Source organism: Dermacentor andersoni, chromosome 9, assembly GCF_023375885.2.
Source record: "Dermacentor andersoni chromosome 9, qqDerAnde1_hic_scaffold, whole genome shotgun sequence".
NCBI lineage: Eukaryota > Metazoa > Arthropoda > Arachnida > Ixodida > Ixodidae > Dermacentor > Dermacentor andersoni.
This window is the reverse complement of record NC_092822.1, coordinates 15,928,261-15,944,809: the sequence shown is the minus strand read 5'-3', so window position 1 is coordinate 15,944,809 and position 16,549 is coordinate 15,928,261. Positions and strand designations below refer to the sequence as shown.

Here is a 16,549-nt window from a genome sequence, read left to right as displayed (position 1 = left end):
TAGCCCAAGCGAGAGCTTTACTTACTCTAATGCCAGTCATTCAACGCTGCCTTTTGTACAGCCTTAACCACTCATCACGTCGTTTAAACAACCATTTAAGCTTCCTACGAATTTCTGGTAGAACCGTAGCATATAATTCATCCGCCTTGCCGCAGGCTATCATCCACTGGAATGGTCTTCCGCAACACGTCGTCAACATTCGTGATTCTGCTCGTTTTAGGGCCGAAGTAACCGCCGTGTTTTCTAGTTACCAACGCGTCATTAACTATTGTGTCAAGATGTTCTTGCGTTTTACCGATCGATACTAACAGTCAATAAGCGTTGTATAATCATGTTACTCAAGTTCCTGACCTTGCCCCTATCTTTGTAATCCCACCCTCACACAGTGCTCCGATGCTTGTAGCCTGTGAGGTGACTTAAATAAATAAATAAATAAATAAATAAATAAATAAATAAATAAATAAATAAATAAATGAAAGTGTCAAAGCTTAGTTCACGGAAAGGACTTTGGAACTCAAAACAAAGAAAATTAGAAGCCCTCAGTGGGGACACACACCCGCGACGTAGGAGTAAGTCGGTTTCACCGAGAGCCGAGTACGGCAGAAATCAGTGAACTTATTAACACTCAGTTCCTTACAAGCTCAAAGTCTGCGAGGCTGTTCCTGATCACCGGATTGGGACATTCTAATGAGTGGAGTGGCACGATTGTGAGCTTCCCCCTTTCCTTCATTCTGCCCATTATTGTAACGATTCCGGTGTCAATTGCGTCCGTAGATGTCTTGTGACCTTGTGGCAATGAGATAAAATATATGAAAGAAGTTCCGAGGAAGAAACAAAAAAGAAAAGTTAAGGAGATGTATATAAAAATACTAGAACGAGAAACATGTACAGCATACCAAATTTAATCAAGCAGGCTAAGTGTTTATTTGTTACCACCCCGTTTTAAAGAAGATGCCAAGAAATCATCAACAGCAGCAGCAAGCGCTCCCGTGGTCCGCATACTTTGGCTCCCGCGTGCACGCGTGTATGTGTGTATTGCTGATCGCCAGGCGGGAGACCCGTACATTTTGGTGGCGAAGGCTTTGAATCTTTAAAGAAGAGGACTTCATTCGCTGGCAGTAAGCTGTGTCTCACCTCGTCGAGAGGGCGCCGTGCTTCTGTTATTGCCACACAAAAGGCCAGAGCGAAAATGCAGTCGAATCTATAAAGCCGCGGTTGGGGCTGTTTTTTTTTTCTCATTATGATTTTAATAGGAAATGCCACACTACAAACTTACAGGGCTTTAGAGGAAGCTTTAGCTCGGGTGCTCCTATCTAAATACATGTAAAAGGAGAATTCGTTTTTCTCGGCAGCCACTGCCCCAAATTTGACGAGGTTTGTTGCATTTAAAAGAAAAGCGTAAGATCTAGTGACGGTTTGTTTCGAATGTTTGAATTAGGTCGTTAATTTTTTATTAAAAATTGGCAAAAATCAAAAAATTTCAAGAGACGAAACGATCAAGTTTACAACTCTGTAACTTTGTAACTCAACAACAAAATATGATATAGCAATTCTGTGAATTGCACCTAATAGTACATCCAAAGCAGACAAAATTGATATGTCACACATGCATATAAAAAACTTTAGTAATATGTAAATACAGCTTTTGCAGAACCCTTGTAACCAACGTAACAAATTCACGTAAGATGTAAAATGACATACCGAATTTGTCCGCTTGTAATGATTGAATGGGTCCCGTTTACAGAACCGCGATATCTGTTCTTGATGCAGAGCTAGGAATTTGTAAACGTCGTGCTTCTATTTTTTTTTTTCAAGCGGTAGAATATTTAAAAATCCTTTTATCAAAATGCAAGCCCTAAATCGAAATTTCGCTTCCAACAGTCACTAGAATTTAACTTTATCTCTCAAATGCAACAAATTTCATTAAAACGGTCTAGGGGTTATCTCAGAAAAACGTTTTTGCATTTTACATGTATTTGAATAGGCCGCGTCGGAGTTGGGCCCGAGCTAAAGCTTCCTCTTAAGCTACTTTTGGATGGTGCAGCGGCACAGGTAATTAAAGGAAAACTCTAGAGCTGCAGAACCTGCCATTGGACATTTTGTCGAGAGGATACTTTAACAAAAGAAAATCGAATAGCGGGGTAAAGACAGCCAGTTACAGCAGGTAGTTGGGGAAATGTCGACAAAAATTGCCATTTAGAGATATTTGGTCACATTAAACGTTGCTGCTAAACAAATAAATTACAAACACACGAAACGATTGCGGTTGCATCGTTCTGTCTGCGTGCGAAATTCCTGAGGGTGAACGCAAACGCCAGGGAGACGCAAATGCACAAGTTACCGACGAGCCCTGCCGGGAAATGTGCATTTGCCGCAGAAGCATCTTTGTGTCCGGCATTCTAAAGGCGTCGGCATTATACCAGAACTGGCCAGGCTCAGTCACAGTAGTAACGCTATAGCGGTTTATTTGTTCTTTTATGAATTGGTTAAATCATTGTTCAGGGGGCTACAGCTGTGAATTGATGCGGGTTAAGGGAATAGACACACACTCCAACAGCCAGCCGTTTCTGCTTGACATCGTGTGACTTGAGCGTTAGATACTCGGCAGCGATGAAAAACTGTGTTCGCGACTTCTCATACGAAGTATGCGAATTCGGCACGGCAGTTTAGTCCTTTCTCGACGGAAGGCATGCTACCTCCCGAGAAGCCTCCCATGCCAAAATCCAAAAAAGTCAAAAAGTCCCCCATGCACAAAATTCTCAAGAATTCCCACCGCGGAGCAGCTCTGACGAACATTATACGGGACAATCATTGTTAAGTTTTACGCGATTAGAAAAAATGTCCCCTGCTGCAGCTAACATAATTCTAATCCTTGAGCTGGATAATTCTGTGAGTTGTACATTACTTGCGCGAGAAATTGAAGCACACATTCAAATAATTAACAAAAGTCCATTAATTAGCTTCTTTCTTACTTTATGACATATGTGACAATTTATCAGTTGTAACCAGTGAGTCTTCACTGCGTATCCACAAGAAATAAATTTCTAAAATGACGCCATTTTCGAGACATGCGCTGTCAAACTCGCTGTAAGAAGTGCTGAATTATTCGTTACTTTTTCAACAAAACGCTCTTTTGTGTATTGAAGCACAAAAGTAAATGGAGCACCCATGTATTTCGTCCAACATTTTCGGAAATAATATCTCGAAACTGGTGTGATCCTGGGAATTCATTTCAAGTGGATACATCTTGCAAACTCGCTGGCTACATTTCGTGAATTTCAATATGCACCGTAACGCAACTAAGTAAAAAAAATAGTGATTTTTCGTTAACTAGTTGAATACGTGTTTCGATTTCTCGTGATAGTAATGTCCACCTGCTTGAATAATCCAGCTCAAGGACAATAATTATGCTATTTACAACGCCTGCTTTTTTTTTTTTAATTCCGCAAAACTTAAAAGTGCATGATCACCGCGGCGCCTTGCATTCACCAGCAGGGCCTCGCGGTTTGTACAGCCGAAACCGGTGAACCCGGCATAAGGGCGCTCTTGACCAGTGCTTACCCCGCGCCGGCTTGTCAGCGCATCACGCCCACTGACAGATCGAGGAGCGAGAGCCCACGCAAAGCTTGTGCGCCCCGGTCGACCCCACGGTGGCGCTTTTTCTAACTACGAAGAGCTGCAGCCATTTGTCCATTGTTAGGTCATCTTGTGTTTCAACGAACCTCTGTAAAGCGACCGAGCTCGTTCCTGTGCCCGTGACGTCGATGAATGTCTGTTTTCATTAATTTTTGCTTGTTGTCGTGAATTGATTCTGCAAGTTTTTGTGAAGAAAGAAGGCAAACGGCGTCTCACGGACGTGGACACCAGGCGTCAGTTGTCATCTTCCTCGCATTCCAACAAAGAAACCGTCACATGGATATTTACTTTTTAGATACTTCTTGATGGATCACTTGCAGCTACCGTACCTTATGACGAAAAATACCTTAGATACATAACTTACATACAGACTGCCTTCGACGAAAGGAATAACGGAACAATCTATGAAATGCACGAACTTCGAGATGGATACTCCTCGTTTATGTCAACGGTACGTTGAGTATGCCAGGCAGCCTTTCTGTCCTGAAACGTATTTATCTATTTCAGTACTCTCAGGGCCAGAGGCATTACAGAAAACATTGTCATTCTCCAGAACATTATGCCCGTCGTTCAAGTAAGCAGATATATGCAAAGTTCTGTCTAGGCCAGTTCAACCTTTCTGCACATATTTTACTTGCGGGGCTTTAGTAGTCCTTCGTTACTTTGTTAGTTTTGGTAGCCGCCGTAGCTCATTGGTAGATCATCGCCTGCACCATGTGGAGGCTGTGATTTTGGCTCGCACTGGCGGCAAATTCGCTTTCTTTTTTTTTTTTTTGCGCCTTCAATTTTCTTTTGGATGACGTGAAACCTCTTTCAGTTGGATAAGCATACATGTACTTGCTAAAAGCACAAGTAAAGGAAATGTTAAACTCTGACTGCTTACATCTTTGCAATCGTGCGAACTACGCGCCTTACTTTAGTGTCGCTGTGTAGAGAAAAGAAGCCATACACTGGATCACGCTCGCGTTGCGAGCGCAAATGGCGCCGTGGTCGCGTCACGCAATCGTCACGCATGACGCAATCGGAATTAAATTTGACGTCGCGTGTGGTATTGAGAAAGGCGTAGCTCGGCATACGTTTTGTTGATCCGAGCAGAAGTGGTCGCGTTTGAGAAACCTAGCATGGGACCGCGGTAAGTTCAATTCTTCGAGCTCAAACCGGCGCTATCTGAGGAGTTATGAGACCTACAACTGTGCAATTTGTTGCAGAAGTTTCACGCTCGCTGGGCTATGGCGCCTCAACGTTTGACACGTGGGGTCCAGAAACGACGCGAAGAGACTCCAGGCAGCAAGTCAGAGGGATACCCAACCCCTCTGACCACGGCAGAACGTGCCCGTCTCCTATAGGGAGCGTAGACTCGGGAGCCCCAAACATTTACGAGGGCAGCGACCTCGAGCAGCGCAGAGCAACCTCGGACGCTTCCAGTAGGCGGCTCATTCTTGTCCCAGTGGCCGAACACCTCCTGCTACATAAACGGGCTCACTCCTAATAGGGCGCGAGCAATATTACAAAATTAGACCGTAAGACACCCACTAGCTCTCACGTAATTTAGGAACGTAAGATTTCTAATGCGTGAATAAATGTAACTTGCGCGTTTGGTTGCGTCATACTTATTTATTTATTTATTTAAAGATACTTTACAGGCCCCTAGATGCTTTGTGTAAGTGGGGAGAGCACACTCAAAGATTATAGAATGATTAGAATGCATATGTGAATACATGTACAAAAAATACAGTGTAACAAATGCGCTAACATACAGTAATGTGGTGTTAAAATTGTACAATGGACAAACCGAATGCTTTTGAACTCGAAAGGTCACTGAGCAAGAAACTTTCGCACAGTAAAATATAACCAAGAGATTATCTGTACCCCAGTGCCCAAACACCGTTTGTATGACGCACAAGATGTTTGATGTAACCCATTGCGGCTGCATCCCCTGATACAATTTTTTATTACTTTTCCTACATGTTAGAAGAAAAATAGTTATTTTTTACACTTCTTCTTTTTACTTTGTTGGTTGCCTTTCTATGCACCTTATTAAAAAAATTAAGCCTTGCCGTTGCCGTACTTCGTTCGCTCATTTTGCAGTTGTTTTCTAGCAGCAGCATTCCACGGACCGTCTGAGGGCTTCAAGCGGCGGGTTATCCTGCATTAATTTATTCGCTATTGGAAAAATCTAGCGTGGGCACCTCGGCGAGCAGAGGGAAGTGGAAGAGACAAAGGAAGAACACCGGTGCCGTAGTCGCCATGCCATCGCTGTGGTCGTCAACGTGCTCCATCACCATCGTCGTTGTGTTGGTGTAGTTGTCCAGTCATCATTGTCCCGTCATCGTAGGTGCTACGTCGTTGTATTCATGCCATCTTCGTATTCGTAGTCCTTTTTACAACTCCACCACACTTCTCGTGCTGTCGTCGACTTCAGTCGGCGTTGCCATCGTTCTTGCCATCGGCATTGTGTTGCCGCCGTCGATGTCATCTCTACCGTGGCTGAGTGCAATCGTTGTCATTGCTGTCATGCCACCGTCGTCTTCACGCCTCCATCGCCTTCGTGATGCTGTCTTAGTCGTGATGATTTCAGAACCGTTACGTCAAGCCGTTTTAGGCCGGATTCACACAGCCGTCAAACGCCCCGTCCCGTAGTCAAGGCACCGGCGTTCGTCATGAAACAGTGTTTTCTTGCCAATTTATCCTCAAAAATAGCACACCGCTCAGCTTGGTTGGTGCTCCTAATGTCGCCGGTGTCCTGGTTTCATGACGGACGCCGGTGCCGTGACCGTGAGGGGACGTTTGGCGGTTGTGTGAGTCCGGCCTTAGTGTTCACGTCGGTGCCGTCGTAGGGGTCATCGTCCTCGAACGCCGTCGTCCTCTTCGTGCAGTCACCGTGTCGTCGTCCCCGAAAGATGTAACCACAAGGGCGAGGCAGCTAGAAGCTCCTCACGCGTTCCGAAGCAACTAGGGCAGCGAAGCATCGACGCAAAAGAGAACGTTGTATACCATTGAAGAATGAGGCCGGTTTCGGTGTACAGGTGCGGACGGTATAGGTGACGGCGCCAGGAGAACTAAGCACATCGGGGCAGCACCATGAAGGTAAAGAGCGCGCAGGACCACCCATGCTACCACACACACCTCGCTCAAGTTGTCCTCCTGAACTTTCTTCTCCTTGCTTCTCTCTAGGACGTTCTTCCGAAAATATACTACTATATTTATTGTGATTTCCGCAGAAGAGTGCCCAATAACTGGTTCGGCGCAAGATGTTCTTGATTTGATAGTTTGTGCATTTGTCGTATGACCTTCGCTTGTTTCTTGAATTCAGTGAGGTTGAGAGAAGTGTATGAATGCTTGAAATTACGGATAAATATCGAGCTTGCACTTGGAATTCTTTCGATGGCACGAAAGACAAGAAGGTGGTAATTTTTCCCTCCAGAGGCAAGGCGGTAACCATGAGACGAAATCGTCTGTCAAGATCGAGGAATATTGCAATAGTTGAAAGTATAAAAGCGCTCAGTGCTCATTTCTCGTCACTGTTACAACGGGATGATCCCATAAACTATATCGCAGGGAAGCTAAGTTACATACAACAGGTTTACGCAGTCGAAACCATTGCTTCTTGCAAGAGTCCATGGAATTCAGTGTTTATGTAATGCGCTATTTACTTCACATATAAATTACTCGCATTTGGTTTGCGGTAAAACAATTGAAACAAAATCTTACACGCCTGCTGAGCTAAAAACAAGTTTTGCTACTTTTTGGGAATTTGCCAGCTTCCTCACCTATGCCCAATGCTGTAAAATCTTTAGTCCTAGTAAATAGACTATATTGGCACAAACTTGCCCGTGAGTAGTCCCTTATGATTAAAAAATAGAATACTGTTTTCTCTGACATTTCAAGCTTACAACGACAAATTTCACCTATTACCCTAGAAATACTATCAGAGGAAAATCCCACATAATGGAACTAACGGTATGCAAATGCTTTGAAATTAGATGCCTTGAAGTATCCCGTAATATATATATATATATATATATATATATATATATATATATATATATATATATATATATATATATATATATTGTTACAAGCATAGGGAAAAAGGGTTTATTTAGGCGTGCGAGAGCAGGAACGGCAGGCTACGAACAACAGGAATGGCCGCTGCACAGTCTTCGTTCTCCTCTTCCCTTCTCTTCTTGATCCCCACGTCCCTTTTACGCGCTTGCACGTAATGTATATATATATATATTAACGACATTCCTTTAACGGTACTTAATGATCCAAGCAATCTCGGAACAGTCTGGATTAAAACTAACTTTAATGACCGTAATTTGCTAATCGGTGGTGTGTACCGGCCTCGCAACTCCCCTGTAGAAGTACTAGAAAACTTGGATACCTTTATGAGCTTGCACATGCATCCATATTACAACATATGCCTTGCTGGCTATATTAATTTGGCTGGAATTGATTGGGCGTCGAATGATTCAGGAGGAACCGAAGTACGGAGTTGTGATCAGTCATTAAATATCGCATTTAATTATAACCTGACTCAAATTGTGTCTGGCTTCACAAGAGTGGGCGCGGAAACTTCGACGCTTTTAGATCTTGTTTTCGTTTCAAATCGCCCATGTTCTTTTATTATGAGCTGTGACATCGAGGATGGTATTTGGGACCATAAAATGACAGTGACGTCTTTAAATTTGTCTGTGCGCAAAGTCTTCCATGCATCAAAATTACCGTCCTTGAGTTTTACATTAGCCGATGACGTATCTATTTTAGATTACCTCGAAGTCTCGTTAGATAAGTTCCTAGGTCTTGTCCGCTCTGGCGGAAGCGTGGACGAGCTATGGAACTTCTTTTCAAACATGGTCGAGCACTGTGTGGAAAGCTTTGTCCCAAAACGTTTAAAAACAACTAAACGAAAAGATCCCTGAATAACCAGAGAAATAATTCATGCAAAAAGAAAGCTGAAACAAAAGCGAAAGGCGTCTTCAAAGAATGGCCGGCCAATTGACAAAAGCTGCATTTCTAGTATGAGTCGCTAATTAAAAGGGCTAATCAAAGAATCTAAAAATAGGTTCTCTAATGTCACATTGCAATCTTTTCTGAAAAACGCGCCCGGAAAATTTTGGGAGTATAGTAACCCCCCAGCTGCTTCTCGTTCGGATGAAACTGGAGATAGCGCTCTAAAGAAGGCACATGGCATTGCATGGCAAGAACTTTATTTGGGTCCAGAGAAACTAGGGCCCGAGCGCAAAAGCCCTCAGGCTACGTCGGTGGCTCCGCCCACGTAGGCACCGGTAGACCAAAGGCACATGATTTCAACTCTTTCTTCTCGTCAGTCTTCACCCGCGATAACGGCTTCCTGCCCGATTTTACAGATGAATCTGAAAGGCCGCCTTTTCAAGATATAAAAGTTGACGAACAGTGTGTATTTAACCTCTTACTCCATATGAATACTAAAAAAAGTATGGGGCCTGATGGAATTCCTAATGAATTTTTACAAAGGTACGCAGAGTGGGTTTCTAAATTTCTAACTGTAACTTTTCAGACATCTGTTAACCAATCTTCCCTTCCCAGCGCATGGAAGCGTGCTAAAGTTATCCCAATTCATAAAAGTGGCAGCAAATCAGACGTTAAAAATTATAGGCCGATCTCCCTCACTAGCACTTGTTCGAAACTACTTGAACATATAATATCTAAGCAACTATTTGTCTACCTTGACAACTACCATATCCTAAACAAATACCAACCCGGGTTCCGTCAGGGACTCTCTACAGTGACTCAACTAATAGAGATTGTTCATGATCTCACATATACAATAAATAACCGAGGCCAAACAGACATAATATTCATTCTTAGACCTGGCCAAGGCTTTTGATAAGGTGCCGCACCCAAAGTTGCTATAAAAAATTAAAATTATATTCAAGAACCCTCTCTTACCTGAATGGTTTTCGCCCTACCTAAGCCATAGAGACCAATCTGTCGCATCTGAGGGATACCGGTCTTTCGCCTGTAGAGTCTGGAGTGCCCCAGGGAAGTGTATTGGGCCCCCTGTTATTTTTATTATTTATTAGTGACATGCCGCACGACATTACAGTTCCCATCAGACTCTTCGCAGATGATTGCGTATCAGAAGGATCAGACGGATCTAAATTCAAGTTTGCAAAAGGTAAAATATTGGTGTGACGGCTGGCAAATGGTTTTGAACTCTGACAAAACGGTTTACATGTCTATCACTAGAAAACGAAGTATTACTGATTACGCGTATTCCATTGAAGGTGTTGCGTTAAAAATTGTCAACATTTAAATACTTGGGTTTAAAGCTTACCTCGTATTTGCGTTGGAATGAACACGTCGATTACGTATCTACCAAGGCCCAGAAAGCCTTGTGGTCGCTTAGAAGAAATCTGTATAATGGTACCCTTGAAGTAGAATGCCTGGCATATAAAACTTTGATTCGACCAGTTATGGAGTATGCAAAAATTGTGTGGGACCCATACACTTCATCTAATCAGTCTAAGCTGGACAAAATTCAGCGGCTTGTTGCACGGTTTATTTTTAACAAATATTGTCGTTCCCACTCTTCTACCCAGTTATGTGAACTTGCTGAACTTCCCTCTCTAGAGTCTAGAACTGAGTATGACCATTCGAAGTTTCTTTTTCTTATTATTCATGGCCATGTTAAAACTGATAAAGATGACCATTTTCACTCCTCTCCTAACAACCATTTTCGTCACCGCCGCAGTATGTATATCGCTGCTCCAACTACTTGCAATGATTGTTTTAAATACAGATTCTTTCCGAGAGCAATAAATCAATCGAATCTGTTATCAGACTTAATAGTAAGGACGACTTTCCTGAACATGTCAAAAGCACATTGTGTACGCATACCATAACTCGGCCAAATGGTTATACTGTACACCTGGGTATTGCATTACATGATGTATGTGTCATGGTGCTACTATCAGTTCATTCCCAAAAATGTACTTTATTTTCTTTATCGTGTAAATATATTTTTCCTTGAATTGCGACCTACCACTCCTGTAATTGCCCGAAGTTGGGCTGACAGTATCAAAGTTCTAGTAGAAAAACATAAATACCCAGGAAAGTGGATGGGTAAACGGCGCCGCGGTAGCTCAATTGGTAGTGCATCGCACGCGAAATGCGAAGGTTGTGGGCTCGGTCCCCACCTGCGGCATGTTGTTTTTTTCATCCACTTTAATTTCCTATAACTTATGATTTCTTTATTTCACTTATTAAGCACAAGTTTTTCCCCTATGTTGTCCTTGGTGCCAGTGTTTGTTTGCTTCTTATAAGACTAATACATATATGTATACATATATATACCTGATTGTTTATGAGGTAGTGTAATAGGTATTAGAGATTTGAGAATGATGTTACTGTGCAGTAGCGCACCTTGCGGTAAGGAAATTTTTTAGTCAGATAAAATTGCAGCAGCTGAAAAGCAGTGATCTATCCTATTACAGTACCGCTATAGCTTCGCTCCGCACGATATTGTATTTTCATGAATATACACTCCATTAACGCTTATTGATCCCTTATTCCCTGAGTAGCTAACCGTTTCCTTTTTCAGGTTCGCATAATAATATGCAAAGTTTTATAATATTTTTCACCAGCCAAGTCATTATAGGGCAGCGCAATGTTGTATCACACGTATGAATATTTTGAAGCTGGTACCTATTTTAGTGCTCGCTTAGAGAAGCCAGGTTTAAAGGAGTAAGTCACGTGAGCTTCGAAATCAATGACGGTGATTGGATATGTTGGCACTATCTCAATATTTGAACAAATTCGTGCATATCCCTAAATATTTCTCGCGCTGAAGGGGCGCACGATGAAGCGGTGCAATTGGAAATTGTTTTCCGCCGGTGTGCGCCTGTTTCTGAACGACTTTCCTGCCGCTTTCCTTTCTTTTCTTTTTTCAAATTGGCCCGTTGTCATCCCTTCCGACGTGTGCAGGGCGCCAGCGATTGTGTGCCCCGTCGCGCGCTTTTAACCCACACCGTTGTCGCTCAGCCACGCGTCCCTTAGTCTCGGCACTCGGACAAAAACGACGATAACACAATCAACTCTCTGGTTCACTGCCTGTCAGTCACACGTTTCTTTGTAGACAAAGGTGCAAACACCTTCGTCATTTTTCTTTCATATGAGGCCATCTGATGCGCTAGAAAATGTCCGCGCACCTTCAAACACGCAACGCTTTTGAGTTACACACATGCAGGGCGAAGTACTTTGCTTCCCAGAAGATTGGTGCCGGTATCAATTCAAAATATATATAGCGATTTAAATCAGCTAAATTACATAAAACTAATTTGTGCAAACAATATTTATGAAAAAGAAAATTACCTGTAACGTATTCGCCTAATGTAAACAAATTTAAACCAAATTGCTTGGATCGTAATAAATATGCTGGCTGACAAGTTAACCCCCTCATCTCTTTTCGAAATGAAGAATGAATGCACCCTATAGGCACATCGAGTGACAAATTGCGCACCTTGCTTAGGCGTAGATTGTGGCAGGTGCGAAATGAGACTCGATAGGGCAACTGTTGTTACGTCTCAGTACGGCGATAAGCATTCCTTAGACGTTTACCACGAGGCAACCCCCCCCCCCCTCTCCTCCTCCCCCATTCATTAGCGCCTATCCAGAAGTCGACACAGCGTTGACGCCGAGTGTTGACGGGTCAACAAAAGACCTCCCTACCTGAACCTGACAACCTGAACTAATTGATGAAAAGGGCCAACGTCTAATGCTACCATGGGAATGGCTTCGGCCTCGGATTCGCAGACTGCTACGCGCCTGCGCCATGTGCGGGGGCGAAGGTGGCACATAGGAGGCGGAGCTCGGCGGTGTGGTGCGATATCATGGGTAGGATATTGCGACTCATTCAACGACTGTGATTGGCAGCGACGCAGTCATCAGATTCCCTAGTGCAGTCTCCTAGGGAAGACGACGGCATTAAAAGCGGAGACCTTTGGTGCATTGAGAGATGGACTGACGTATCCTGATGTGAACTCAGACGTTTAATATGCTCCTACACGGAGTGAGTTTATGTATCCGGAGCAAGTTAAAATGATCTAAATTAGCCCTTTTTCCTTCGTTCCTACAAATGGACGAATTCGTCAATGGGCTTTGTGGATTCCTGGCCTAAACGCCACCTCGAGCCGCAACGCAGTGTTTATTTACCACGCTGTCCACTCGACAAAGTCATTGTGCTTCTGTCAACCGTCCGGGTCAATACTTCGAGTCAATATCTTGTTCCTCTGGCTAACACATACCAGTTCCTTTATTTTAGTTGGAGAATTTTACTAACAAATGTGGCATATAACAAATTTGGTCCATTCGGCCTGCTTACCCCAAAGGACTGACATTACTTTCCCGACAAATCGCGATCTCCAGTTGAGAAGATTTGCTCATTACCTCTCTAATTATTTACTCTCAGGTACGTCTTGAGATCGCACAAGTAACGCCGGAAGAAGTAAAGATAGCCTTGGGAGCTATGCAAAGGGGGAAGGCAGCTGTGGAGGATCAGGTAACAGCAGATTTGTTGAAGGATGGTGGGCAGATTGTTCTAGAGAAACTGACCACCCTGTATACGGAATGCCTCATGACTTCGAGCGTACCGGAATCTTGGAAAAACGCTAACATAATCCTAATCCATAAGAAAGGGGACGCCAAAGACTTGAAAAATTATAGACCGATCAGCTTACTGTCCGTTGCCTACAAAGTATTTACTAAGGTAATTGCAAATAGAATCAGGGACACCTTAGACTTCCGTCAACCAAAGGACCAGGCAGGATTCCGTAAAGGCTACTCAACAATAGACCATATTCACACTATCAATCAGGTGATAGAGAAATGTGCGGAATATAACCAACCGTTATATATAGCTTTCATTGATTACGAGAAAGCGTTTGATTCAGTCGAAACCTCAGCAGTCATGGAAGCATTGCGGAATCAAGGTGTAGACGAGCCGTACGTAAAAATACTGAAAGATATCTATAGCGGCTCCACAGCCACCGTAGTCCTCCATAAAGAAAGCAACAAAATCACAATAAAGAAAGGCGTCAGGCAGGGAGATACGATCTCTCCAATGCTATTCACAGCGTGTTTACAGGAGGTATTCAGAGACCTGGATTGGGAAGAATTGGGGATAAGAGTTAACGTAGAATACCTTAGTAACTTGAGATTCGCTGATGATATTGCCTTGCTTAGTAACTCAGGGGACCAACTGCAACGCATGCTCACTGATCTGGAGAGGCAAAGTTGAAGGGTGGGTCTAAAAAGTAATCTGCAGAAAACTAAAGTAATGTTTAACAGTCTCGGAAGTGAACATGTAGCAGTTTACGATAGGTATAAAGGCACTGGAAGTGGTAAGGGAATACATCTACTTAGGACAGGTAGTGACCGCGGATCCGGATCATGAGACTGAAATAATCAGAAGAATAAGAATGGGCTGGGGTGCGTTTGGCAGGCATTCTCAGATCATGAACAGCAGGTTGCCATAATCTCTCAATAGAAAAGGATATAACAGCTGTGTCTTACCAGTACCCACGTACGGGGCAGAAACCTGGAGGCTTACGAAAAGGGTTCTACTTAAATTGAGGACAACGCAACGAGCTATGGAAAGGAGAATGATAGGTGTAACGTTAAGAGATAAGAAAAGAGCAGATTGGGTGAGGGAACAAACGCGAGTTAATGATATCTTAGTTGAACTCAAGAAAAAGAAATGGGCATGGGCAGGACAAGTACCGAGGAGGGAAGATAACCGATGGTCATTAAGGGTTACGGACTGGATTCCGAGGGAAGGGAAGCTTAGCAGGGGGCGGCAGAAAGTAATGTGGGCGGATGAGATTAAGAAGTTTGCAGGGACAACATGGCCACAATTAGTACATGATAGGAGTAGTTGGAGAAGTATGGGAGAGGCCTTTGACCTGCAGTGGGCGTAACAAGGCTGATGCTGCTGCTGCTGCTGCTGCTGCTGCTGCTGCTGCTGCTGCTGCTGCTGCTGCTGCTGCTGCTGCTGCTGCTGCTGCTGATGATGATGATGATGATGATGATGATAATAATGACGCCTTGAGATTGTGAAAGTGTCGCCGCGCAGGCAGTGAATTGGTCCCTTCTCTATAATCATAAGACTAGAGCCTTTTTCAAGATTTCCACAAATAGGATAAAAAACGAACTATAGCTTCAGTTAAGAACGTTCCGCATTGGTTGACGCATGCTTTTACTGTCGACGAGAGCGCCGATATGTTTCTCATCTAGTGGTTCAGGTGTTTAGATTTCTGCTAAGCAAACGTCACCTCAGCACAGTACGGCTCTAATTTCGCAATTACAACAGGCGACCTAAAACGACAAATTAGAAAGAGCTTACGAATTTCCGAAATGTTGAACATGAATGGAATAATCTTTGGAATTCGATTCGAGAATTCATTATTCCGAGATGTCGAATATTTTTTACGTTTGGATAAAATAAGGAACAACATTTCTTACAGTCTACAGAGAGAAAGACATGCAAATGGAGACTCGTCTAAATTACTTTGGTTCAGGAGAGCCGCGGTTGGGACGTAGACGACCTAGTTCCTGAACAAACACACGGAGTAGATCACTTATGCACGATAGTTACCAGCTATTGAACAGGCATGTCTCGTCTTAGGCAGCCTACCGATTCGCGGCCTCTATCTGGAGACGACGAAACCATTTATTATTTGACCAATCTTACCATTTTTGGATTCCGTCAATACTATGCCCGGTGTCATAGCACTTCTCTTAGCTCCTTAAAAAGGCACCAGACTTTGCTACATAAATATGAGACGGGCTGTTCTTTTTATTAATTGATGTCATTGTCATCGAAAAGCAAATAGGACTGTACTCTTCTTTGTTGCCCATTTACAAGTCTCTCGGGTCAAGTGACAAGCAGTTGTAAACGGCATTACACGCATCAAAGAACGTAAACAAGTATTTTGTTGCCAAACAAATTACACGGAACCTTTCATTTCGCTTGTTTAATAATGGGGCATTTTCCGTAATCGAAGGTTGTTTTCCTCGACTGCTTTTGCTCAACTGGACAATTTTGCTATTCGAAGACGCCTAATAATTAAAAAGGTAATTATTGAATCTTCTTAATTGGGCACCTGAGCCTTACGATTGCGTGTGTTGTTCATTTGGAGTTCTTACACGCATGTACCTGAAGAAGCGGTACAGCGCTGGCAAAGGCAATTTTGATAGAAGCTTTTCGTACTAAAATAAACAATAAAGCAAAAAAAAAGAAATCGCTCTGCGTTTAGGTGGCCTTGGTGAAATGAGGACTTCTAGAAAAAAAAGAAAACCCTGAAATCGCTCACGTAAATGTAATGCGCGCGGAAATGTCTCAACAAATTACTTTTTAGCATGCTACTATACTTCGGCGATAAATTATTATATAAAGGGCCCTATACATATTGCAATGTTGCTTTTTATCGTGCTATGTGCCATCTGCACGATCTTAATGACCAACGCTTGCACGTAGCAGTGTCTGCTCAGCTTCCCGAGCACGCAACGGCTTTACTGGTCGTGGGGGATCCGTACCACATTTATGACGTCAACGTGGTGAATCTCATTTCATTTCATTGTCTTAAAATGCTGCCTCTGGAGATATCGACTGTGTCATTGACGTTTCCGATAGTTCGCAATCTGCTAGGTCATTTTCTTTGTTTCGTAAAACTACAGCTTGTACCAGAAGTGTTCTTGTTTAAGTATGTTTATTTAAATACTTCAACTCTTGTCGGAAGGCATCATTCATGGCGATAAAAAAGAGGAAGGGGGGATGTGGGAGGTAGAAATTGGAGAGGGGGCAAGCAAGGCACTTTAGATGTATTCCTGTAGCTGGGCCTCATGTATAAATCGGAGGAGCGAACCCAGT

General features: G+C 43.2%; 1 long non-coding RNA gene across 1 annotated transcript; it reads left to right on the top strand.

Annotated features, from left to right (window-relative positions):
• Positions 1–3,795: 3,795 nt before the first annotated feature.
• On the top strand, positions 3,796–16,293 carry LOC129383701 (uncharacterized). The gene is made up of 3 exons (XR_008611571.2): positions 3,796–4,087; positions 11,282–11,367; positions 16,038–16,293. It is a non-coding gene; the product is annotated as an uncharacterized lncRNA (long non-coding RNA).
• Positions 16,294–16,549: the final 256 nt, after the last annotated feature.